Source organism: Zonotrichia albicollis, chromosome 1, assembly GCF_047830755.1.
Source record: "Zonotrichia albicollis isolate bZonAlb1 chromosome 1, bZonAlb1.hap1, whole genome shotgun sequence".
Lineage (NCBI taxonomy): Eukaryota > Metazoa > Chordata > Aves > Passeriformes > Passerellidae > Zonotrichia > Zonotrichia albicollis.
Genome location: NC_133819.1, coordinates 138,567,078 through 138,592,112, shown reverse-complemented (window position 1 = coordinate 138,592,112; position 25,035 = coordinate 138,567,078). Strand labels below are relative to the sequence as shown.

Genomic DNA, 25,035 nt, shown 5'->3' with positions numbered 1-25,035 from the left:
CTCTTAGGTTAACAGCAGGAGTTATTTTAAAAAATTACACATTTCCCTCAGTGTCAAAAAACTTGCAGGCCTCAGGGTCTCTTGTGGAGGTAAAATAATCACTTAGCACACAGTTCATCAAATTTCTCAAATGCTGGTTTTTATGCATTGAATCAAACCCTTTGATTTTTACAATGCAGAAAATAAATTTACCCATTTTAGCCTTATCTTTACAGAAAAAGACTCTACCAAAAAAACAATACCCTGCCTTTTAACTTCTACTTCCCATCATCACTCCCAGTAACACAGAATTACAACTCCCACTATAGTAAATATACTCTTTCTTCATGTACAAATTCTCCTCTCTCCTTCCACTCTTAGCCAATTTAATGCCCATATTTCTTTCCACTGTCCCTGCTTCTTAAGCTTTGCCTGCTTACTTATGCAACTCTCACTAATTACAAAACTAGTAAATTACCATCTTATAAACATAAAAGTGGTACACTACCATCTTCTGCATTTCTCACTGATATGTTTTTTGCCAATCCTTCTTTGCCTATTTACCACTGGGGACTATGGCTAATTAATCTGATTTTTTCTCAAAAAACATGATAAAGACATTCTTTCCCCAGTTAAAACTGTAAGCAAACATTATCTTGTAGTCCATTTACTACTTAAATTTAGTAACCCACTTGGCTTGTTCAAGTCCCAGGATGTAACTGGCACATCTCTATCCTCACCAAAATGGACCTATAATACTATTTCACTACTATGATATAAATTAATTACTACACCGTTTCCATTACACAGAATCTCATGACATCCATTACATTTGTAAAAAATACTTATTATCAACAAATATAAGGACACCTACTTTACACTTTTACGCAAAGTTTCTTAAACAATGAAAATGTATTAATTTTTAAAATGTAAAATTAATAAAATGAAATCTTCAAATCAATATTGACCTGCAGTGAGATTACTAGTGTTTTATTCTTCTTGGGAGTAAGGTCTAATTAACTTGCACTAAAAGCAGTCAATTCAATTTAAAAATAAAATCTCTTCCTTCAGGGCTGAATCATTAAATACTAAAAACTCCATTTCCAGCCCACTGTGAAGGGAAACAGTAAATAGGTGTTTCAAATAGGTCAGCTGGATTATTTTCTGTAAAGACAATAACACTGCATGTAAGAGCTATGTTTTCTTGGGCATTATTATTTTACAAACTGTTTTGTAGAAGAGGCAAACAAAATAAATGTATCTATCTTTCAATGAAACACCAAGCTTTTAAAAGAAGTCTCTTCATATTTCTTGAGTTTTCTGCATATCTTAAAAATAATTGTGTAAAGCAACCAGGAGGCCCTACTACTTAGCAGGATGCCAATTTAAAAGAAGGAAACAACATGTTCTTTTGCCAGATTCCAAATCAACTTGATGCCCAGGCCAGGAACAAAGAACCACCATGCTCTGAGATAATAATTTAATAAAATTTGTGGCATCCGAAGTAGCAATCTTTACCTCAGCATGATATTCACAGGCATCAAATTTAATAAAATGGCCCCAATAAAAGTTAATCAAAAGTGTTTAAAGGTATTGGCAATAAAACAAATTTTATGGCAGCAGAGTCAGTTCTCTTCTGTGTGACAAATGAACTGAGCACTGAAAATGGGTGATGCATCAATACCATTTCAACAATGAAAAACGTGTGCAAATCTGGCAGGAGAGAAACTCCATGCAGGAAGAGCACAGAAATTAGTAAAACACCCATAACACCATGCATTTTGTACTACACAGAAGAGAAAAACAACCAAAGGGGTTTGCTTTTCTTCAGCATGACCATAACTTTACCCAGGCTACATCAACAGGCAATGTCTGCTCTTTAATTAAATTGCCAAATGCAGAACAAGTACCAAACACTCGTTGGAAGGTTTGCAGGTATTCTTACATGAGATGAATTCTGCTCCACTCCCTACCATGCCAGTTTGAACAATCACCAGTATGAACCTCTGAAAGTTGTAATGCTCTAATTGTGACCTAATTAACTTTCTTGGAGCTGGAGGATGAATTGGAATGAGTTGGTTAATGTTACCTGTATGCATTATAATATATAATGTTACCTGTATACATTACAGCAGTTTGACAGAATCAGTTTCCACAGCAGAGGGACTGGGACTAGGTGATTTTTAAGGTCCTTCCCAACCCAGGCCATTCTGTGATTCTAAAATTTTTAAAAACAGCATCAGCAAGTGTACTTTGCTCAAAACCTCTCAGCTTGTCATTTGAACTTAAAACTGCTAAATTCTTTTCACTGGCAACAAGCAACAGGACAAGAGGAAAGGGCCTCAAGCTGTGCCTCAGAAAGTTCAGGTTTGACATCAAGATGAATTTCTTCACTGAAAGGGCAGTCAGGCATTGGAAGAGGCTTCTCAGGAAAGCGGCGGAGTCACCATCACCAGAAGGGTTCAAGGATTGCCTGGACGTGGCACTACAGGCTATGGTGTTCAGTAAAAGGCTGGACTCAATCATCTTGGAGGTCTTCTCCAACCTTAATGATTTTAAGTTTTCTCCCTGGAAACCATCCATTTCCCTTCTCATCACAGAAATCACCTTGTGCCACCTAAAAAGTTTCTAAGATTGTCTTCTGTAACAAAGACAAGGTTTGTACATCTGTTTCAAAATATTTCTCTTTAAGAAACTAGTTAAAGAATGTTCAGCCCTAGTCACTCTTATTTTAAGGAAGAAATACTGTATGGCCTTCCTAAATGATATGCAGATCAGAAATAAAAGACAAACCACAGGTATGGCATAAAAAAAAAGTAAGTAAAAAAATTTCATCTATCTTGAATACTTCACTTTATGATTTTGCCTTGCAGCATGAGATGCACTGTGGCATATTAAGAAGTAGGAAAAAACCCTACTTCATCCTGTGAGGCAAAGCAGCTGAAATGAAAGACTAAAACCAATTACCAGTTCTGTCAAGTCCACGGTACTTTAACAGAAAATCCTGTTTACTTTTTTCTTTTTCCTCTACAAAGCTGAGGTCAAAAAATGTGTTCTACTTACTGAGCTCATGATTATTATTTTATTTTTCTCACTATCTTTGACTCTCTCTCTTAAAACCAAAAGGAAGTCACTATTCATAACTGGTACATGTAATATAGAAATCATGTTTCATGATGTGGGGAGGTATGCAAGCAGTGTCCATTTTTATTTTTGTGTACTTTAAATCGGGATATATACAGTCATAGTTCAAAATAAATTCTGAAGTACACTTCTACCTTAAGAATTACTACTTTGAGTCACCTTTCTGAAGATAGCTTTTCACATACACTACTACAAAGGATGCAGCCTGTAGCACTGTTTCCCCTAATACACAAATTTCATTTTCATATGCCTCTTTAAGCAATGACTTGAGGTATCCTTTCCCGGGACACATGTAACTTCCAGGTACTCCTGTTCTCCTAACCAGGATGGACAAGTAGGAATTTTACACCAACATGGTTAAAACAATAAAAAAAAATCTCTGATTATTTTATGCATAACGTAAAAAAAAAAAAAGGGAATAGGAAAAAACTAAGTAGAAGTTTACTTTGGGTAACAGAGAGGTGTGTCCATACACTAAAAGGGAAATGCAATTTTATTTAATGCTTGTAAATTCTAACAGAGACAAAGCCATGCCTTCATGGGAGCATTGCTAGTTACTTTTTAGTTCATCCAGAATTGCCCAGCCACCACGGGCAAAATACATATTTAGCTTCAAGCATGGCAACTCAGGCAGTACAGGATTACTGGTTTATGATTTCCTTAAGTGACAAGAACAAAAGCGAACATACGAAGAATGTATTTTGACACCTGCATTTTGAGAAGAGTGGGAAGAAAGTCAAGATTTAACTATTTCCATGATAATACTCTGGTCTTCACTTTTAAAAGAGACAGACAATTTGCATTGCTCTAACTCAGCTAAAAGAACTTTATTTCCCTTTTCAACAGCTGTCACCTGTTAAGACCACAGTTCAAAGAACCATGGGAAACAAAAGCACAAGGAAGGAGCTCACACAACTGAAAAGCTGGAGGAACAAAAAGGGCTAGAATCAATTATTGCCTTTTGTGTACGGAAATTAAGTGTTGTGATGCTAGACATCCCAAAATTAGCATGAGATGAACTTCAAATATTTCTGCCACAACTACCCAGGCATCCCAAGGAAGCTACTTCAATTCTTCTATGCATCAGCTTCTTTAACCATAAACTAGTGATAGTTTTTACCTCACAGAGAGGTTATGAGGCAATTAACTGATCATAAAGCACGCCAAGATCGTCAAATGAAAGGTGCTATGCAAGTGCAGGGTATTAATCTCACACTCCAGGTACAAATCATTCTCTTATCCCACCTTTTACCTAGTGTTGGCAGCTTTACAACCATTAAAACTCTCTCCTACACACGCTGGCTCGATTCCCTGCAGCAGACATCTTAGACACAGTGCACTTTTGTGGTTCAGCTACCTACACTTTCCTACATAAAACAGGGCATTTGCTTCAAGGCATCTGCAGCTTCAGGTAGACTGCCCAAACACCCAGTGCAAGCTGGACACAGACTGTGTTTTTGGCTGCAGTGCTACAAGATCCATGGAACTTCTGTCAGCTGCATGTAATGTAATGTATGTTGCTAGATACCATCTAATGAGCATAAAAGCTGTAAAGTAGAAGCAGCAAAAGGACCACCAGCCCTCTTGCGAATTTAACTCTTAATTGCATATTTTTCAAAACATGCATTGGTTTATTACCAGCTTGAATGTTTACACTTCATTCATCATAATGTTATTTAACCAATATATTAGATGGAGATCTCCTTCTAAATTAATAACACAATTTTGATTTTGGAACAGGCAGTAACATAAACACTGGAAAATTTATACTCAGGATCGCTGGTGATACAGATCCAGCAGAGATAGCAAAAAGGACTGTGCAGCAAAGAGATAGTGCTTTTATCAGCCTGGTCTGCAGGTCAAAAGATCAAGCAGAAAAAAGGTTTCCAAGCAGGAAGTGCAGGGGAAAAAGAGCAGCAGTGCAAGCAAGGGCAGTTCTGTTCTATGTTAACAGGACAAGCTGGGGGAAGGACAGAAAAAGATCAAGGCAAGAGACAAGAGAACTATAAATCAAATGTAACCCCAATGCCATAACCTGGAAAGGGAATGGGAGGGACTTTAAAAAAGAGAGACTTCCTAAAAACGAGGTGACAGTAAAAATTAATTTATCATTGAGTGATATTCCATATAAAAAGATGGAATAAGACACCAAATACTTTAGAAAGCTAAAGAAAATACAGCATTTGCAAGGTTCCAGATAGGACAGAAGAGCAGTTTCAGAGTCTGCACGTGTGGATGACATGATGACAACAAAGCCATTTCAAAGATAGCCTGGGACACTATGAAGGAAATGCAAAACAATGATGATCAAAGTTACACAGCACTGGCTAAATCCACTTTAGTCCTGCATTCACTATGGCTTCAAGTTTATGATTTACTAGCATAAACAAAGTCTTTTTTTTTTCCTTCCACAGCTCAGAAGTGCTTTGCAGTTCCCCAAGCCTGAAAGCTACGTCCCTTTCCATTATTTTCTTCCAAGTCTCTTTTGAGTAATTTTCCCTTCTCACAGAGCCAACAGCAATAGCATTTTATAGATGTTCAGTGCGCTAGACACCTCTCTTCTACACAGAGACAGAAAGAAGCACACATATAGCTTTACACTAGTTCTGACAAGAGAAAAGCATTTTGGGAAGAAAAATATCAACAGGACTTCTAAACAGTTAATAATTTTTAAATTAAAAAGACTACTGATGTGTTTAAAAACACCTGATCAAGTATGTTCTTTACATCATGCTATATTCATTCCATACCTACATAAAAAAAGTAGAGGCCAGAGGGGCCTTGTAAGAGTTTGAATGCATATATATGAAAAAATGTATTTAGCATTAGTAAATAAATCTGATGAAACTTCCAGTTATTCATCCATGTCTATAATTCTTTTATCACTTTTAGCCACAACTTTATAAAATGAGAATGGTGACCTTGTGTTAATCAAGATATGACACTGATCTCTGATGATACTGGAAGGTGTATTATTTTACCACTTTACAGAATAAGCTGAGTAGGAAGGGACCCACAAGAATCATCCAGTCCAACTCCTGGCCCTGCACAGCACATCACCAAGAGCCCCACCATGTGCCTCAGAGTATTGTCCAAACACTTCTCAAACTCTGTCAGTGCTGTCATCACTTCCCTGGGGAGCCTGTTCCAGTGTCCCCAACAGGGTGAACAACATTTTTCCTGATATCCGGCCTAAGCCTCCCCTGACACAACCTCAGGCTGTTCTCTCAGGTCCTGTTGCTGGCTGCCACAGAGAAGAGATCGGTGTCTGGCCCTCCTCCTCCCCTCAGGAGGAACTCTTTATGCACTCCTCTTATGGCTTCCCTTCAAGGCCCTTCAACACTCTTTGCCCTCCTTTGGATGCTCTCTAATAGTTAGAATCTTTATCATATTGTGGCACTCAAAACTGCACACAGGATCTGAGGTGAGGCTCCCCAGCGCAGAGCAGAGCAGGGCAGGGCAATCCCCTCCCTTGCCCAGCTGGTGATGCTGCCCCTGATGCCCCCAGGACAGGGTTGGCCCTCCTGGCTGCCAGGGCACTGCTGGCTCAGGTGCAATTTGCCATTAACCAGGACCCCCAGGTCCCTTTCCATGGCTCTGCTCTCCAGCCTCTCATTCCCCAGTCTTTCCTTACATTCATGGATGCCCCGTCCCAGGTGCAGAATCTGACACTTGCCCGTACTGAACTTCACATTGTTTGGGACTGCCCAGCCCTCTAATTTGTCAAGGTCTCTCTGCAGGACCTCCCTGCCTCTGAGGGAGCCAACAGCCCCTCCCAGTTTTGTATCATCTGGGAACTTGCTCAGTGTCCCTTGCAGTCCCGTGTCCAAGCCATTGATGAAGATGCTGAAGAGCACAGAGCCCGAGATGAGGCCCTGCAGAGCCCCAGGAGTGACAGGCTGCCAGTCTGATGTCACCTCATTCACTACAACCTGTTGTGCCTGACCCATCAGCAGTTGCTCACCCATCCCATGATGTCTTTGTCCAGCTGTGGGCTGGACATTTTGTCCAGAAGGATCCTGTGAGAGACAGGAATGCTGAAGCTTTACTGGAATCCAAAAAGATCACAATAATTGGCTTCCCTTAATCAACTAGGTGAGTTACCTGACATGAGAGGAAATCGGGTTTGATACCAGGACTTTCCTCCCATGAAGCCATCCATGCTGGATGTGACCTACAACTGCATTGTCTTCCTGGTGTTTTCAATATCTCCCAGAATAATATTTTGCTTAATTTTGCCAGGCACTGAAGTGAGACTGACAGTTCTGCAATTTCTGGGCTCCTCCTTCTTGCCTTTCTTGAAAACTGGGATAATGTTTGCCAGCTTCCAGTTAGCTAGGACCTCTCTGGATTCCCAAGACAGCTCAAAAATCAAGAGAGGTTTCTGCAATGACATCAGCCAGCTCCTTGGGGATCCTTGGATGAACCTCACCAGGCACCACAGATTTGTAAGGATACACCTGAAGTAGCAAATCCTGCACAGTTTCAGGGTCAACTGTGAGCTAATCATTCTCCCAGTCATGGTCCTCCAGCTCAGGGCACCCCTTGGAGCCTCCTCTGTGTTGAAGAAAGAGGTAAACAATGCATTAAACATCTCTGCCTTGTGTCTGCCCCTGTTTGTGAGGTGACCATCCTCATCCTGTAACAGGCCAATTTTATTTCTACACCGCCTTTTGCCAGTAACAGATTTGAAAAAACTTTTTATTGTGCCCCACAGTTCTGCCCAGATTCAACTCCAACTGAGTTTTGGCCACACAAATTCTCTCCTTACAGAAGCAATCAGCATTGCTGTATTCCTCTCATGTGCTTCCAGTGGGCATACACCTTCCTTTTTTACCTGATTTCCAACAGAAGATCCCTGCTCAGCCAAGTTGGCCTTCTGCCTCCCCTGCCTGACTCCCAACATTTGAGAATTGCCTGCTCCTGTGCCCTTAGGAGGTGATGTTTGAACTGTGACCCCAGCATGTACAAAAACTTTTCCCCAGGGGACTTGACTCACTAATTCCCTGAGCAGCCTGGAGTCTGCTCTCCTCATGTCCAGAGCTGGGGTCTTGCTGGGACTTTTCTTCCTGTCAACAGAGATTTTAAACTTTATCACTCTGTTGTCAATGTGGCCAGGACAGCCACCAATTTTGACTTTGCTCATGAGATCCACTCTGTTGACAAGCAGCAAATCAAGGAGGGAACCTCTCCCTGCCAGCTCCCTCAGGACCTCTTCCAAAGCTGTCATCCAGATTTTTTAGGAATCTTCTGGTGCAGGTTGCACCAGCTGTGTGATGCTCCCAGTTAATTTCTGGCAAGTTAAAGCCCTCCATAAGGACAAGGGCAGTTGACTTGGAAGTGTCCCTTAGCTCCTCAAAGAATAAATTCATCAGCATCATTGTCCTGGCTGGGAGGTTACAGCAGACCCCTACAATGACATCTGAATTGTTTGCCCCTTGATTTTTCCACAGAGACTCTCAATTGTGCCATTGCCAACTGTGAGCTCCAGACATTTGAACACTTCTATTACATAACAATGACAACCCCCAGCCTCTTCTGCTCTGCCTGTCCCTCCTGAAGAGCCTGTAACCATCCAATAGGGCACTCCAGACACAGGACTCATCCCACCAGGTTTCACTTATACCAGTAATGTCAAATCTCTGGGACTGGGACAAAGCCTGAAGCTCCTCTTGTTTGTTCCTCACATTGCATGTATTAGTGTAGAAACATTCTGAGTGTGGTAGATTGTATCCAATACCTGGTAATGCAAATTAGGGGATTCACTAGTACTCCCTTCCTTCCTTAAGTTTTGGCACATGGTCCCACTACTCATCACAGGTCAGCTTTGTTTGTTCCTTTCTCCCTTCCAAGCCAGTTTAAAGCTCTAACAATGAGCCCCATTAGCTCCTGTCCTAGAGCTCTTTTTCCCCTTTGAGACAGATGCATCCTGTCAGGTGTTAAGAGTAAATGTTGAGTATACCATCCTGCAGTCAAAAATTGCAAAGTTTTTCCACTGACGCCAACCTAGGAGCCACAACTTGACCTGATGGACCTCCCTATTCCTATTAATATTATTCCTTGTTACCAGACGGCTCAAGGAAATCACGACCCACACTCCTGATCCTTCCACCAATCTCCCCAGGGCCCTGAAGTCTCTTCTGATTCCCCTCAGACAGAGTTACTTCACCACCAGCCTGAACAACCAAAGTGGACAGTAATCAGAGGGCTTTATTGACTGGAGAGTTTTTCAGTAATGTCCCTTACCTGAGTCCCTGGAAGACAGCAGACATCCCTGGGAGTGGGGTCCACTCTGCATACTGGGCCCTTTGTACCCCTTAGGAGGGAGTCTCCTATGGCAATTACCCCACTTCTTCTGTTAACAGAGGAGGTTGCGATACAGGGTAGAGGTGGCACTGCTTCAGGAGGCCCCATTATCCCAGAAAGACCTTCACTCACCTCATCAGCTGTCCGGCTTTCTAGTTCCAGAGCCTCACACCTTTGCAGAGGGTGCCAGTCCTACTTGTCAAATTCCAAGGAGGAACCTTCCTCCTGCTATGTGCAGTGACCTGCTTCCAGCCCTCATTGTGAACAGACCCTTGACTAACAGTCCTCTGACTAATTAATTACCCTGCAGGGCTCTGAATCCACCTGCTTTTCCTCTGCAATGGAGGTTTAAGAGTCCCAGGAGTCTGAGACCGCGGTGTCTCTGAAAAGAACCGGTCAATCTCTTGCTCCTTGGCTGAAATACTGCGTAACCTATCCACTTCCTCCTGTAGCTCCTTCACCTGGTGACACAGCTCTCAAACCACAGCACACCTTCTGCAAAAGAGCGGTTGGCTCCAGCCTCAGGGAGCGGTATCAAGCTCTTCTGGCACCCTGTGACCTGGAGAGTCCAGTAACACTAATTGTTAGCTGTAATCTTCAAAAACACAGAGATAGGCCTTTACCTGAGGCAAGGATCTCCAATATGTTACAAGGAAATAAAACCAAAAAAGTCTATTGAGCTGGAGGCCCAGAACATCAGCAATACCTTTCCTAAAAATGGCCTATCCAAAAATGTGCTCTTAGAAGTGACAATGACTATTTTTATCCAAATTTACAATAAACAAATCATTTTATCAATGTATTCCCATATTTAACACATATTTGGCTGCAAAACTTACAAGTATGGTGGAAGTAACTTAATGAGTTAATGGGGATTGGGAGTGTACATTAATACTATGCTTTGACATTTGAATATAAAAATTGACCGCTAACATTTGCTTCTTTCCACCAATACCTTTTTAACCTTAAGAAGAGCAGCACATTTGAGACCTGATCCAGACAGAAATAAACCCATTGATGAGAGATAACTGAAAGTCTCTTAAACACACAGGCTAGGTCCAGACAACCCCAGGCAGTGACCATCTGTCCCTATTTATATGGCACTTCCAGCTCCCACCTGTACCAGCAAGGGCTTGGCTACAGGTCTGGCTGGAGCGCAGCTGGGTGAAGCAGAGCAGGACCAGGGACACACCAGCTGGGCACCAGGAGGAGTGACAGGACCTCAGACCACCAAGGCAGTCCAGCATCTCCTGTGGACACGTTTAGAGGTTCCCTTAAGCTTTGAAAGTGAGTAAAAGCATAGTGACACAAGCATGAGAACTTCTGAAGCAAGGAAAAGTGAAATAAGCAGGAAGGTTAGAGACAGAGTGCATGCTCATGGCCTGAAAATACAGACCTGCTGCCATTTTAACTAAGATTGTAGCATTTCCTTGAATGCAAAAAAGTCAGTGGTGAAAGTTATTAAAAAATTTAGCTTAATTATTAAACATGATTTGTTCTGAAAGATAAAATGTGGACTAATGAAACAGTTACTTGCACATATGTAATGAATTTTAATATTAACACTATAATTGCTAAAAATACCAAGAAAAAAACCAGAATTTCCAATACAAAAATTATATGGAAGCTTTGACTTTTGTATGCAATTTAAAAACAGAAAAGCCACCAAGATCAGACATTTACAAATGGGGAGGATTCCCACAAATTTGCCCTATTCCCTACTAAAATTACCTGGTTTTATTTTATAAAGTAGCAGATCTTAAAAGACATTTGGGCTTTACTCCATGTTTACCATATTCACATCAACTACTTTCCTTTATGCTAAAAAGGAAAAACCTGCAACATATGCAACTGAGTAAAATGACAAATAATTAAAAGTAAAATATTATTTCTTCTTTATACTATTCTGACATACTTAAACTACATCAGTTGAGATGCTTTCATGCAAATGTTGGGTTCCCATTTCATAACTGTACATATTTCCAATGAAATCAAACCACCTTCACATCAGCCCTGGCACAAATGAAGACTTCCACATACAGGAAGGTGTATGGAAAATATTACTTAACGAGTTGATCAAATTACAGTAGTTGAAATGCATCAGTTTCAGTAATTTAAAAGCCTCTTTCAAATTCAGGATAAATAGGATATCAAAATCACAGGGACAGAGCTAAAAGTCATCTGATAGCCGTTTCCTCCCATTACACACTGTTTGCAGCAAACATCTGGCTAGCGTATCCTTCACGACCTCCCCAGACTTCCACTCAACCTGCCCTACTGTACCACTATTCTTATGCTACAGTACTCTTTCTCCTCATGACTCACCCTAATACAAGTTGAACCTTCTGCTTCTTCTTGCAACCACCCTGGACGCAGGAAAAATATCAGGCAAAACCATTTTTCTTTAGAGAGATTTTATCAAATGTCCCTTCAGCCTCTCTACACTGAAGAAAGCAAAAGCACATAACAGAATCAATCCCAATTAAGAACTCCTGTCACCATTACTGTAAAACACTAGCTGCTACACAGCTGTAATACTAAAAAGGGGGGAAGGCAGGGGAGAGGGCATTTTCAGCAGCAGGCAACTCAGCAAGAAAAGCAGTGTTGTTCCTGGCTCAATAATATGCTCAAGTATCCACAACCAAACCAATATCCAGACACCACCAAACAAGGAGCTCTCCTACCTTTGTCAATCAGCAAAGCCTCAAAGAGATAACCTACACAACCTCTATACAGTGATGGCTTTATTTCATAGCTGCAGAACTGTATCAAAATTTTAGCAATAGAAAGAATAAAAGCAGATCTTTCCCCTATTCAAAGTTATTAAGATGGATCAGAATTTATTAACTGGTTAGCAAGTATGAGCAGTATCAGAAGCTGGACCCGAGTACTCTTCCTTTCATGTTAAAGTGTCGTTTAAATGCAAGAAAGAGAAATCTTGAGGAGCATGTCTGCCCTGTGCAAAGGGCTGTGCTGGGAACCCCAGGCTGGACCAGAAGTGCAATGCAGAGCTGTGCACCAGGCCTACAGCTGTGCTGCCTTGTGACACCAGCTCCTAAGGGACACAGCTGCACCAAACCAACACACACATGGCCTCACTCACTGGCCCTGATCCCTCCATCCAAGATGACAGCACCCCATTCCATGTAAACTCCTCTGTCTGCTGCCAGCAAGCCTGAGTTATTACCACTCTCTCCACGGCATGATGTGTCCCACATCTCCTGAAAGCCATCTACTGCTCTTCCAGATTACACGTCTTGCTTAAACAGGTGCTTCTGTTCCCAGGTTGACACACTGAACTAGCATCAATCTCCCATACCACTTTACCATTTGAGTGCTGTCTTGATTTTTGCAATTCCTCTTTGTATTGTGTCAGATTAAAATCTAAATCACAGTGATGACAAGGAACATTGACGTTGTAAACAGACACCTCTTTAAATAAAGTTGTGATCAAAGCATCGAGTAGCCCAATAAAACCCAGGTGGCTCTAGCTTATCACATGCCATACTCATTATTTAAAGTGTCCCATTTAATAGATTTCCAGGTGGCAACAAAAGGTTTGTGCCAGTTCTTTCGGTTTTGGCTCTGTTTATATATCTGGTGCTTTTCGATAAGAAGGTCTAATATGAAAAAATAAAAAAAAGTTTAAAAATACCAATTTTAAAATCAGGCATTTCACCACAGTTGGCAAAACCACAGAAACCAGCGTGTCTTTGTATTATTCACCATCTACATAAGCACAGCTAATTACAGAGGAATACCAAAATGACTCATGTTTGCCATAGTTTTCTGTGGGCCAATATGTTTGTCCAAAAAAGTCCAAAAAATTTAAAAATTTCATGTCAACTTTACTAGATTCAATCTGAAAGTTTAATGTAAAAACACAGTCAAAATTTTTACCTACTTATAGAAGTCATTACCTTTAAAATTACTATAAGCTCTGACAGCAAGCAGATAAAGAGGAAAAAAAAGCTGATTTGACATTTATTCTTCATTTAACTTTGTGCTTTATGTGTTTGAATACATCAATTAATTTTTCACTTGAAACATCATTACAAGAAAAATGCCTTGGAAGATTTGGTCAAGTATCATAGAATGGAGCACTGTGAATAGCAGGAACCTTTTTCAAATGTCATTTTAAAAAGTAAAACCAAGAGCTCCAATTTCTACATTTGACGATAGAGGGATGTTTTTATTTCTACATCATTGCATCAAAGTAGAATTTTACAAGGTGCTTCTTCATCCCTCACCCTGTCATTCATCATTTCAAGTAGTGTCTTGCTTCCTCTCCAAGTGCATGTTATTTTCTGACCCACTATTTCAATTTCTTTTCATACAAAAGAGACAAAATTTTTGGATGGAAATAAGGTTTGGAGGTCTAATCTTTCTAAAATGCTATGGTATTTCACCTTCCAAACCCCCACTTGCCTTTTGGCTATAACTGAAATTTCAGTTTCCAAATTAGCCACATAGAGATGCCAACAATATTCCACTGAAAGCCATTAAGAAATGGACACCTAAACTCCTGTGCTGTTTCTAAAATGTTTGAGCAAGTATGTGTTTGTATAATGTTCAGGACACCCAGAGCCAGCTGACGCCTCTGGGCATGAGCACAGTAAAGCATAAATCAGGTCACGCTTCCTAGTTTGAGAGCTACACAGCTTTCAGGGTGGAAGCACTAACCTCACTCCAATTTACATCTAAACATTTCTTACTCCCACTCCTTATTCCATCTCCTCAGCATTCCTCATATCTTCAACACTTAGTGCCTATTGGAAACCATCACTGCCTCCAAGTCCACTAAACTGACCAATCCCAAACCCATCCTCAACTGTCCTTTCCTCTGGTTTTCCACCAGTAACGCACCACCAAATGAATCTGACACTGAAATGATCTAAAAAGAAAGCACATGGCAGAATGAAACTATATATAAAAATACATACATACATATACATATATGTATATATATATTTTATAAATATATATATGCTTGCAGGCAGACATTTCATTAACATTTTTTAGTTTTGCAATTATTTTTTCTATTTCAGAGGAGAATTGTCATATTTGGTCCCGTTCCTGAACAGCTGGTGTTGCACTCTCATGATGGGAGGTATGGAACTAGACAGCAACATATCAAGTCAAGAAAACCATTCTCAGAAGAACTGAAAAAAAAAAAAAAATCCTGCCCCTGTATCTTTGGTTACTCCTGGTAGGACTGAGGACAATGTTTCTCAGCTACAAGAACCACTAGGCTCAGGGGATGAAGGCCTTCAGAATTCCCTGAGTATACAAAGACCTCCATTTTCACAAGTGCCTGCTGTTCCACGGTGCGAGAAAGCCTTTCAGGCTCAGTGTGTTCCAGGAGTGGCACCCAGTGTCCAAACTGCATCCTTACAACGGCGTCTCCAGTTCCCTCCTCAGTCCCTCCTTGTTCCTTTCTCCCAGGCTGCAGTTACAGAAAATCAGCAGTTCTCTGCTTAAACTGTACATATATTCTAAGCAAAATAGTTTACACACAATTTTTGCCAAACTGTTTAAATCAACTGTGCACAGATGAATGAAATTTTCAACTATTCAATGTGGACAACAACTATTAAGTCCTGTAAAATACTTCAATTAAGCCACAGAGATACAGATTTAAACTGTGAATGAAATCAACATTTGTGTAGACTATGGTCTTAACTATACTCAACAACTGACTTCACAGTCCCAGGCTGATTTATTCTTGATCATTGGCACTGCTTTAATAGTCCACACCAGTCTTCCTAAACACATTTTGTTAGAACAGAAGTAAAAATCACTAATAGAATTGGAAAAAAAACCCCAAAACAACAAAGCCCCAACAAACAATTTTCCTGCTTTGCAGCTATGCGGGATTTTATAGAACATCTACCATGCCTGGCAAAAACAACTGAGTAAAAATGAGAGTAACAAATCTAGAAAATAAAATTGCTTTGTTCTTCCCAAAACTGATCAGAGGGAAAACACTTAATTTTAAACAAGATTCAGCACCGAGAGTAAGTTATAAAGAAGGCTTCCCCCAAATTGCTGCAAAAGCTACAATTTCTAGCTTTTTTTGCTCTTTCATTATCACAGAGTAGCAGAAAACAGATCAAGATAAAACACTTAATTATTATAACAATTATCCTAAAGCATTAAAGAGCTATTATTCTATCTGTAGGTAAGAGCACAGTATGGAACAGTGGAGCAGTATAAATTGGTAAAAATTAAAAGAACAAAAAATAGGAAAAGAAAAAAAAATCTATTTCCATCTACAGTCAAATTGCAAACACCCCTTTAAGTAGTTTTGCCAAGCTTCATCTGGTCAGTTTTCCTTTTTCACTAATATCAAAACCTAACCCCCACCATAACATCTCTCCCCTCAAACAATGAAGCCCAGCACTATTTGCCTCACGTGTGCAAGCTGCAAGAACATTACATGCACCTCTTCAGGAGTCAAATGCCTTGCAGCAAAGTGAAATTCTGAGTTGATTAAAACCTAAAAGATTAGATCTCAGCTCTACTGCAAATATCTCTAAAGAAGCTTTTGTTTCTCAACCAAAGACACAAAACTGGCACAATTTAACAGTTTATCGAGAACTTCAAAATTATGATGTTTAGAGTCTGCAGCTCCTCCCTGACCCCTCCGATTTCTCTGCTGCGTAAAAGAGCATTATAAAATCTGCAGTACACCCCACATGGATCAGGTTTTTGTATATAAATATATATACACACACAGACACTGAACAGCATGTTCAAATCCTTGAATTACTTCCCTGGTAAGATTTATTTTGTTTCAACGAGACTTCTACTTGCAAAAACACGCACACATTGCACAGCAAATACATCTCTTGTTAGGTGCCTAATATGGCCAGGGAAACCATTTTGATTATTCTGTGCCCGCTTATGCATTGTCCTACAAAACAATAAGATAGAACAGCAAGAAACTAGCAATTAAGGGAGTCTAAATGCACATCGGGAATCACTAAAATCCACGCTAGCCAAGTCAGGAACAATATGACTGATGAATAGGCCATATTATATTAGGATTGTTAGCAAGTGTTAGAAAATTATCCTTAGCAGATGTCCCTTATGACCTATATATATCACACAAAGAATATGCTTGTCTTGTTTTCTAAAAAAGTTTTAAGAAATCTTTCCATTTTTATTTTTAACTAGAACTCCACATGTCTGCATGCTGGCTATAAATATGTACAGAGGATTTATCACACTAAACTTACAAGAACATGTAAGTATTTTACTGTAAAAAACCCTATTTTCATGTGCATTTTTCTACTGCACGAATTTACACTGTACTGAAGCATGTAATCCAATAAGAGAAATCAAACTGTGAATTCAGCACAGTGAAACAAAAGGCAAGATACATACTACAAGCTACATACTACTACTGCAACTTATCAACTGACACACCACAAACCAAAACAGACTGAATTTCTTCAGTCAGATGGGTGAGAGCCTTATCTGCAACAAAAAGCATTTTGCAGATGCAGTCAATAAGGAATTATATAAATTTAAGTTACTGTACACTATTACATGTGCAACTATGCACACCCTGCTCATCTTCACTAGAGCTTTAAAGTAGTTTTTACTCTCTTAAATTTTGCTGATATTAAGATTCTATACAGTGGATTACCTTCAAACTACAGAAATAAGCAAGATCTGCTCAGTTTGAACTTTCTCAGTTTCTCCATATATTTTTGACTGTACCACTGGATTTCACAATATGTATTAATCATAAACAACTAAGGCTAAAATAAAGATACAAACATAAACTTTACTAAGATTTTTCTATTTTCTATCAGAGACTAGTATTTTTAAAACATCTTAAAGTTCTCTAATTTTTTATGAAAAAAATTCTTATATCTCTTTAACTCCACTGCTGCAGTGGGTTTCCTGCCAGCAGAATGGATTTTGAGTCTGTTCCTCAACTATTTAATTCCAAATTCAGTCCTGAACCTCAGGCCAGTTTCTTGTCTCTACCTTTACATCAAAAAAATAAATGTGAACACTATGAACAAAAGAGGTGCAACTTAGCTTTCAGGTGTACTGTATCTTGACTATGGAACATTTTCTTAGAGAATAATGCTACATAATTTTTTCATATTATGCAGCTGATAAGTCCATAAAACATTATTGAACAGGAAATAAGAATGAAAATGATTTTTCATAATTTACTACTACTATTTATTTCAATCAGTTTCTATTACCTCTCACACAGACGTATTGATTGGAACTGCTTTTCAATAGAACTATAGGCATTTCCTTAATTTTAGCTCTCAGAAAAAAAAAAAATAGGGGATCTGCTCATTTTGCTGTGCTTGCCTTCAGCTCCCTCAAGTTTATTACAGCTTTCTTTGGGAAAGGAAATGGCTAAATACTTGCATTAGCAAAAAAAGGGAAGGAGGGGGAATGGAAAGAGGTAATAAGAAGGTGTTGAAAGAACTCTCTCTTCCTCTTGGTCCAGTCCCACTGGGAAGAGAACAGATGAGTGTAGAGTCCAAATGTATGGCCAAGGCTGAGGGGAACCACAAGGTCCACAAATAATTGGTCCCTTAAGAAAGGACATGCTACAGATCCAAGCAAGACATGCAAAAAGCACAGAGAGTGAGATCCAGGCAGTCCTACTGAAACAGTCCCTCCTGTACCACATTGTCCAAGACCAAGGAATAACCATCAAGGATGAAGAAGCTGAACGTTTTTAGCAGAACTGACAGTGCTGTCCTCACAACACTGGGCTTCCTTCTGGATGAAGCTTTAGTTCCTACAAACACAGAGGTAGACACGAGCAGATACTAAGTGTGGTGTATATACAAACATAGACACACATGCACTTTCATTATTTAATTGGTTATCTGCTTCTGTGCTCTTTTATTAAAAGTCTTCAGTCAATGCTGAGCTGATTATATTAGCACCAAAAAAATTAAATTCAGAATATCTCATTGTACTATTTTATCAAAACTAAAAGAAACTGGGCTTTCATATTGCTGACCATATATAAATTAATGAGTTTCTGCAAGTCTTACAAGATTATATTAAATATCCATATAACAAACTAAATTACTGTATATCATGATTATAAATAAAGAATACAGCTAAGATAGAACAAAAGCTACAAAGTAAAAACTCCTGGCTTCAAGATGAAATCTTCCATATAAAAAAATATTTAAAGAGGTGAGTTGGATACAATCTCCCAGTTCATTTTTATGCTGCTTAAAATCAGTTACATACATCTAACTACCTATCTGTTAAAACAGACGCTTTTCTAACTTCATTTTCAGGCTAAGTAAGTGAATATTCTTAAATACAATTTTAAGTAAAGTACAACATGGGAGTTTATTAAGTAAGATAATAATATCCCTGCAGTTGCAAATTATGGAGAAAAAAAAAAAATCAAGCAACCTACCACAGATTTTAGGCTAGGTTTTTCTGCTTAAAATTGCTCAAGGAAAAATGCCATTAAATACGTTTTCTTAAAAAAAAAACCAAAAAAGCTAAGAGCTAGTAGAACATTTTGCATTTTAAATCCTATTACACTAACTTATTTTACAGCAAAATTTCAATGGAAACTGATTTAAATAAAACTTTAATATGCATGGTACTTTCAAGAGCAAAATAATTTCTCTTTTTTGATATAAAATTAGATGTTGAACAAAAGGATTAACCTACCACTCTAAAGTATTGCCCCTACAGTAAAAATCAACGTGAAAATCCAAAAATGCAGTAAACAAAGCATTTCAGGCAGTTTGAGCAATACTGTCAGAAGAGGAATAGTTGATGTGCAATTTTTATGTCTGCACAGTCCAGTAGTGTAAATCCCTTTAGATATACCATTGAGTTCCATCCCAATTGCTGCCTCCTCTCTCTTAGCTAGCGTAGTAGAATTGGGAAGCAAAGAAGCAAACCCGCAGAAGAAGCGAGCTCCGTCCTGCTTTTAGGATTCACACACATGGAAGTCTGCGTCTAATTCTCCCTTCTACACTGAGCCTTAGAGCACACAGCACATTTAGGCTTATTTAAGAACCACGCAAACACTGAGTCAGGATAGTCAATGCACTTTCTCACAAATTTTCTGTGTTCGTTTGTGCAAAACATTACACGCCCCGCGTCAGAGAAGGCACCGCGCGCCCGGCGCTGCCGCGCGCCCCGGGACACCCGGCCGGGAGGGCCGGGCCGAGCGCTGGCCACGGGCGCCCTCTGCCGGCGGCTCCCGGCACGGGGGACACACGGACACGGCGGGGTACACACGGACACGGCGGGGGACACACGGACACGGGCGGGACACACGGACACGGCGGGGGACATGCGGCCATCGGGGGGGGATACACGAGGGGCCATGACGGGGACACCCGGACAATTCACTCGCCTCGGGCACGAGTAGTAAATGCACTGTTTCTTAGCACTCGTGATCACAAAAGCATCCTCTGCCATTCACTGCCGCCTCTGATAGAGACAAGCACACTTCAGGCCGCGCCCGGCAAAGCAGCCTTTTAGTGGGATTTCTCCTTTCTTACTTATTGAAAACAAAAACCTCCAGTCGTTACAGGTAAGTCTGCACAGTATGAAAACTCAGGCAGAACATTTAACAGGCTGCATGCCTGCTACTCCACTGAACCATCACAATTACACAAACCATGTCAATATTAGCTTCCTTGCAGGAAACAAATCAAGGGATTGCACTAGGGACAGGTAAAGTACAAAATAATTCAGGTGTGATTAGAAGTTTTATTAAAAAACCTTGAAGATGTGATACATCTTATAGGATGACAAGCACATAATAAATAAAGTTTTTGTCCATCATTATATTGCAGAATCAGTTCTGGCAAACCATAAAAAAAAAATCAAAGACCAGGTGACATTATTTTGAATGCTTAACAACTGACCATCTACCCTTTGTCATAATCATCTAAATTCCTTATATAAATTAAACCTTATTGAGCCTATGGACTATTTCCATATTTATTACACCCAAATGATAAAGAAAGAAATAAAAACAAACAAACAAGCATAAAATTCTATGTCCTTTTTTACATAGAGAACAAAGTGTAACTTCATAAATGCATGGACAAACCTGACAGGCATTCACCAGCACTCAGTAATTGAAAAGTCAACATTTACACAGTATGGCTTTCTTCCTAAATTACAACAGGCCTTACAAAAAACACAGATGAGGAATTTACATAAATGGCTACAACTGGAACCAGAACCAAGGCTGTGATTAGGGAGCTTTTGTGTTATCTGTTCCTGCCCTTAGTGAAATAAAATTCAAATATCATGTAACCTGATTTCTTCATTTCATAAGCATTCAATTTTCTTACAGTAAACAACAAAAGACATGAGCTACAACTGTTATATCTAAAGAGAATAAACCTATACAAACAAAAAAAAAAGAAGAAAAAAACCAGCTAAAATTGTATCTGCCTATTCAGAACATAGTTACAGTCACTGCATGTTCAAGGTCTGTCACCCAATACGAGAGAAATACAAGATGATAAATACAATGATAAAACCTTTGATTTAAAATGAGAATAAAACAAGAAAAACTGACTACATCTAACCTGGACAGAAGCCTTTACAGAAAGGAGATGAACCAACACTGCTGGGAGGGCAGTGATGTAATGACACCAGGACTTCTACAGCAATACTAACAAAAGAAATCAATCAATCAATAACAGAGTCCATTTGGACCCTATTGCAACAAGGCTTATGAGAGGTCTAGAAAGCATGTCTTAAGGGAACAGCTGATGGAGCTATGTCTGCTCAGTCTTGAGTAGAGGAGGCTCAGGAGGGACCTCATTTCTCTCTACAGCCACCTGAAAGGAGGGTGTAATGAGGTGCAGGCCAGTCTATTCTGCTGTGCCTGCAGTGGGGACCAGAGGAAATGGCCTTAAACTGAGACAGGGAAAATGCAGAAGGAATTTCTTTTTCCAGTGTTGGGGTAGTCAGGCATTGGAATAAGTTGCCCAGGGAGGTTGCAGATTCACCAGCCCTGGGAGTATTTAAAGGGTATCTGGATCTGGTCCTGGGTGATGTGGTTCAGGGGTTACAGTGATAGTACTGGGCAATAGTGGGACTTGATAATCTTATTTTCTTCCAATCTTGATGATCCTGTGATTCTACCTGAAGCCCTCTGCTTCTGCAAGGACCACACATCACAGGTGAGTGAACAGAGCAGGCAAGGCTCAGTAGCTCAAACTGCTGCTGGCCCTGGCCAAGTAAAACCCTGAATAAACACCATTTATGAGCTATGACACCTTTGTCCACATGAAACTGCACCCATTTGAGGCTAAAAAAATGGTGGGTTTGTGGAAATATCATACTATGTTATTTCTAGTTGTTACTGAATGATTACACAACTAAATACAACCTAAAACACAGAAAACCACAGGTAATTGAATTTTTAATAATCTAGCTAATTCTAACCTGAAAACAGAAATTAATCCTCCTAAGTAACAAAGTAAAAATAATGTTGGGGGATAGGGGGAGAAGGTATCAGCTTTCCTTCTGGAGCATTTCAGAGGGAATCTAACAGAAGAAGAAAAGGTTACAACCATATAGAACTTATTTTGATATATAATTATATAACTGTCTCAAAGTTCCGATTGGCGAATTTACTACAGGACCTGGTTTATCATCTTTGCTTTAGTAACTAAGTTACTAAAATACATCAGAGTCAAATAAATCTGTTTCAAAATAATGAAATAATCTGTCTCACAATATCTATAACGAATGACAAGAGGTATGTTTCATTTTTAACTGCTGTATTTCCAAGAAGGGAATATAAATTTCCTTTAAATTGTGAGAAAAGCTACTCAGTGAAAAGGACTGAAGATGAAGTTAATAAAGTGCAAAGGATTGAACTTAACATGTTGCTTAGAAATAGACAGACATTAAAAGTACATTTATTTATCAGGAAGAACATAGAGAAAATAAGGTTTTTACTAAACCTTAACTGAAAGACAGCAAAACTATGCTCAGACAAAAGCTTGGAAGTGCCCTAAAGTGAAAGCACTTCTCAGAAAATTACCCTCAGTAAGACAAGCTGGAATACTACAACTTTTCACAGAAGTACCTAAGCCAAAAACCCTTACAGCAGAAATCTGATTTTCCCTAAACAAGAGTTCAGTCTGTGGGGTGAAGGATGTGGGGAAGGGGAGACAGGGAGCACAGGAATAGGGGTTGTACATGTAAATCACTGAAAGAATCTTTATGAAATTTAAGATCAGTGCTTTGAAAAATAAAGCCAATGCCTATGAGGATTTAAGTCCACCAGCAAAAAGGAAACAAAATTATGTGAAAAGTAAATGCCTAACCAAAGGCCCAAAGTGCAGCCCTAAAATACTGAACATTCACATTGAAGCATCTTTTGCTGAGGACTCAACAACAATTCTGCAATTTTACTCTATTAGCTCACACATCATCAACCAAACTTCACCTACAGATTTCTAACAGAGAGCTGGGTTGAACCCTCTCACCCCCACTAAAAATCTCATGCTGCAGCAGGCCAGCCTAAGTGTTTAAGACTTCCCTGACAGGAAATCTTACCAAAAAAATTGCACTCTGTAAAAAGAATCACAGGAAGACAACACTTCAGGAGAAACTTTCTATGATGAAAAACACCTGCAGATTCATACATGGTGGACAGTCTGCCCACACTGGAAATAAGAATTACCTGAAAAAACCTCTCTCTGTTTTCTGTAGTTTCAGAAATAGTCCAATTCGAATTGCATTAAAAAATGTTCTTGCAGTAAAATAACAAGTTCAGATATGTTTTTTTTTAATTAATTTTTGAAGTAATTCTGTAACAGCAAATAGTCAAAATTTGATATTATCTCAAGCATTAGAAGCAAGAGACAAAATGGCACCATAACAAAAGCATAACTAAGCATATCTAAAGCAATGGTTGCTGTAAGCAAGTTTAAATACATCTTTATCAAACTGATTCTTAAATGTCATGCATACCTATTTCAAGTTCAATTTAAGGATATTTTCTTAGCACCCTCAAAAATGTGTTTTGTATTAGGTTTGCACAGCTTAAAAGAGGAAAACATTTACGTGAATGTGTCTTGCCAATAACCCAACAGTTTATTTGCTCAAATATCACCCTCCCGTTCAAAAGCTCAAATTCTCTTAACAACAGTCACCTCGAGACCACTAAGGCAGCAGATGATGCAACATCATCCTGACAAAAGAGCACAATGTTAAGTATTATTCTGTGTGACAGCAGCACTGAAGTGCCAAGGCCTTTGTATTTCCCCGCCATATCTGTGGACCTGAATTTGTGCAAATATGTAAAGCCAGGGAGGGTACTGAAGTAACACACAAGTCGTAGGAGGAAGGAGGTGCCTTGTTTTCTTTGGTTTTTAGCATCCTCCATTTTAATATTCTGGCACATAACAAGAAATTTCTCTACTTGAATTATCTGCATCTAGAAGAAAAAGAATCTTTTGAAAATCTGGCAGGATGCTTACATAGGGAAACACGGGTCCAGGAAAAACAAACAGGGGGCATTTATAAAACATTAATATTTTTCACATTGGTAAGACAGAAGACAACTCTGAGGAGCCTAAAAAGATACCAAAGGCTCAAGCAAGCAACCCCAACAGCCATTTTGTTTAAGTTTTCATCCTCTCTAGGCTCTACTACATAGGTTAAAGATCCCAACAGGCCCTAGTAAAGGGAATGCAGACTGAACAGGAGCACTTGGCATTTTCTAAGTGGTTCAGTCTATTTAACTGCATTTCAGTGAGAAGAATACAGAGGCAACATCCCTGTGATACATGAAGTACAGGCTAGGAAAGATGGAAACCCATAGGAAATTCTCTGGAATTACCTGACAGGGTTGAGCACAGGCAAGCTCCCTGACCAGGCTGCAGCTTCCCCACACTGCCAGAGGCAGCACCAGCCTCACTGCCACAGGCTCACTTCCCTCTCTGGCCAGAGCTTGCTCTGCTTTCTGTGCCACAGCATGGGAACAGTAAGCTGAAAAGCTAAGGGGGTCCAGGTGAGGGAAGCTTTGCCTTTGGACCTTAGTTAATGTCAGGATTATTGCCTACTTGCTAAAAAAGGAAAGACTTGCACCAAAACTCACTTCCCTGGAAGGAAGTTTCTCCCAAACACAAAGAGTTGAACCCTGCATACCAGATCACAGGCTTACAGCTCAGCATGGGAGCCATCCTACAGTGAGCTGAAGCCATCTCTGACACTGAGAAATCTCTTTCAATACTTGCTCTCCTATCAGCTACATGGAAATAATTCAGCCATTTTCTACAGAAAAAAATGAAGCATAGGGTCGAATTAAGAATTTTGATTGCTTCAATCCTTTGAAGAGCTCCAGAAGAGAAGGAGACTAGAAGGAGCTAAAATATTTCTTAGGCTTTAGTAAAATATAGTTCTGACTCAAGCACCACGTTATTGTAGGACAATTAAGATTCCTTTTTGTTTTTGCACTCTTATTTTCTTTGACCTAACGGTATAATCCCACAAGAAGACAATTAACAGCAGCGAAACCTTACCAAGCTGCAAAGACTTCTTAAAATTATCTCTGCTATAAAAGCAGAGCCCAAGATTCTTTTAAGATAAAATAGT

At 39.5% G+C, this 25,035-nt stretch overlaps 1 protein-coding gene across 1 annotated transcript in view; it reads right to left on the bottom strand.

Moving 5' to 3' along the window:
- EIF3H (eukaryotic translation initiation factor 3 subunit H) overlaps window positions 1-25,035 on the bottom strand; it is an 87,580-nt gene that overhangs the window by 42,786 nt on the left and 19,759 nt on the right. The window lies entirely within an intron of this gene.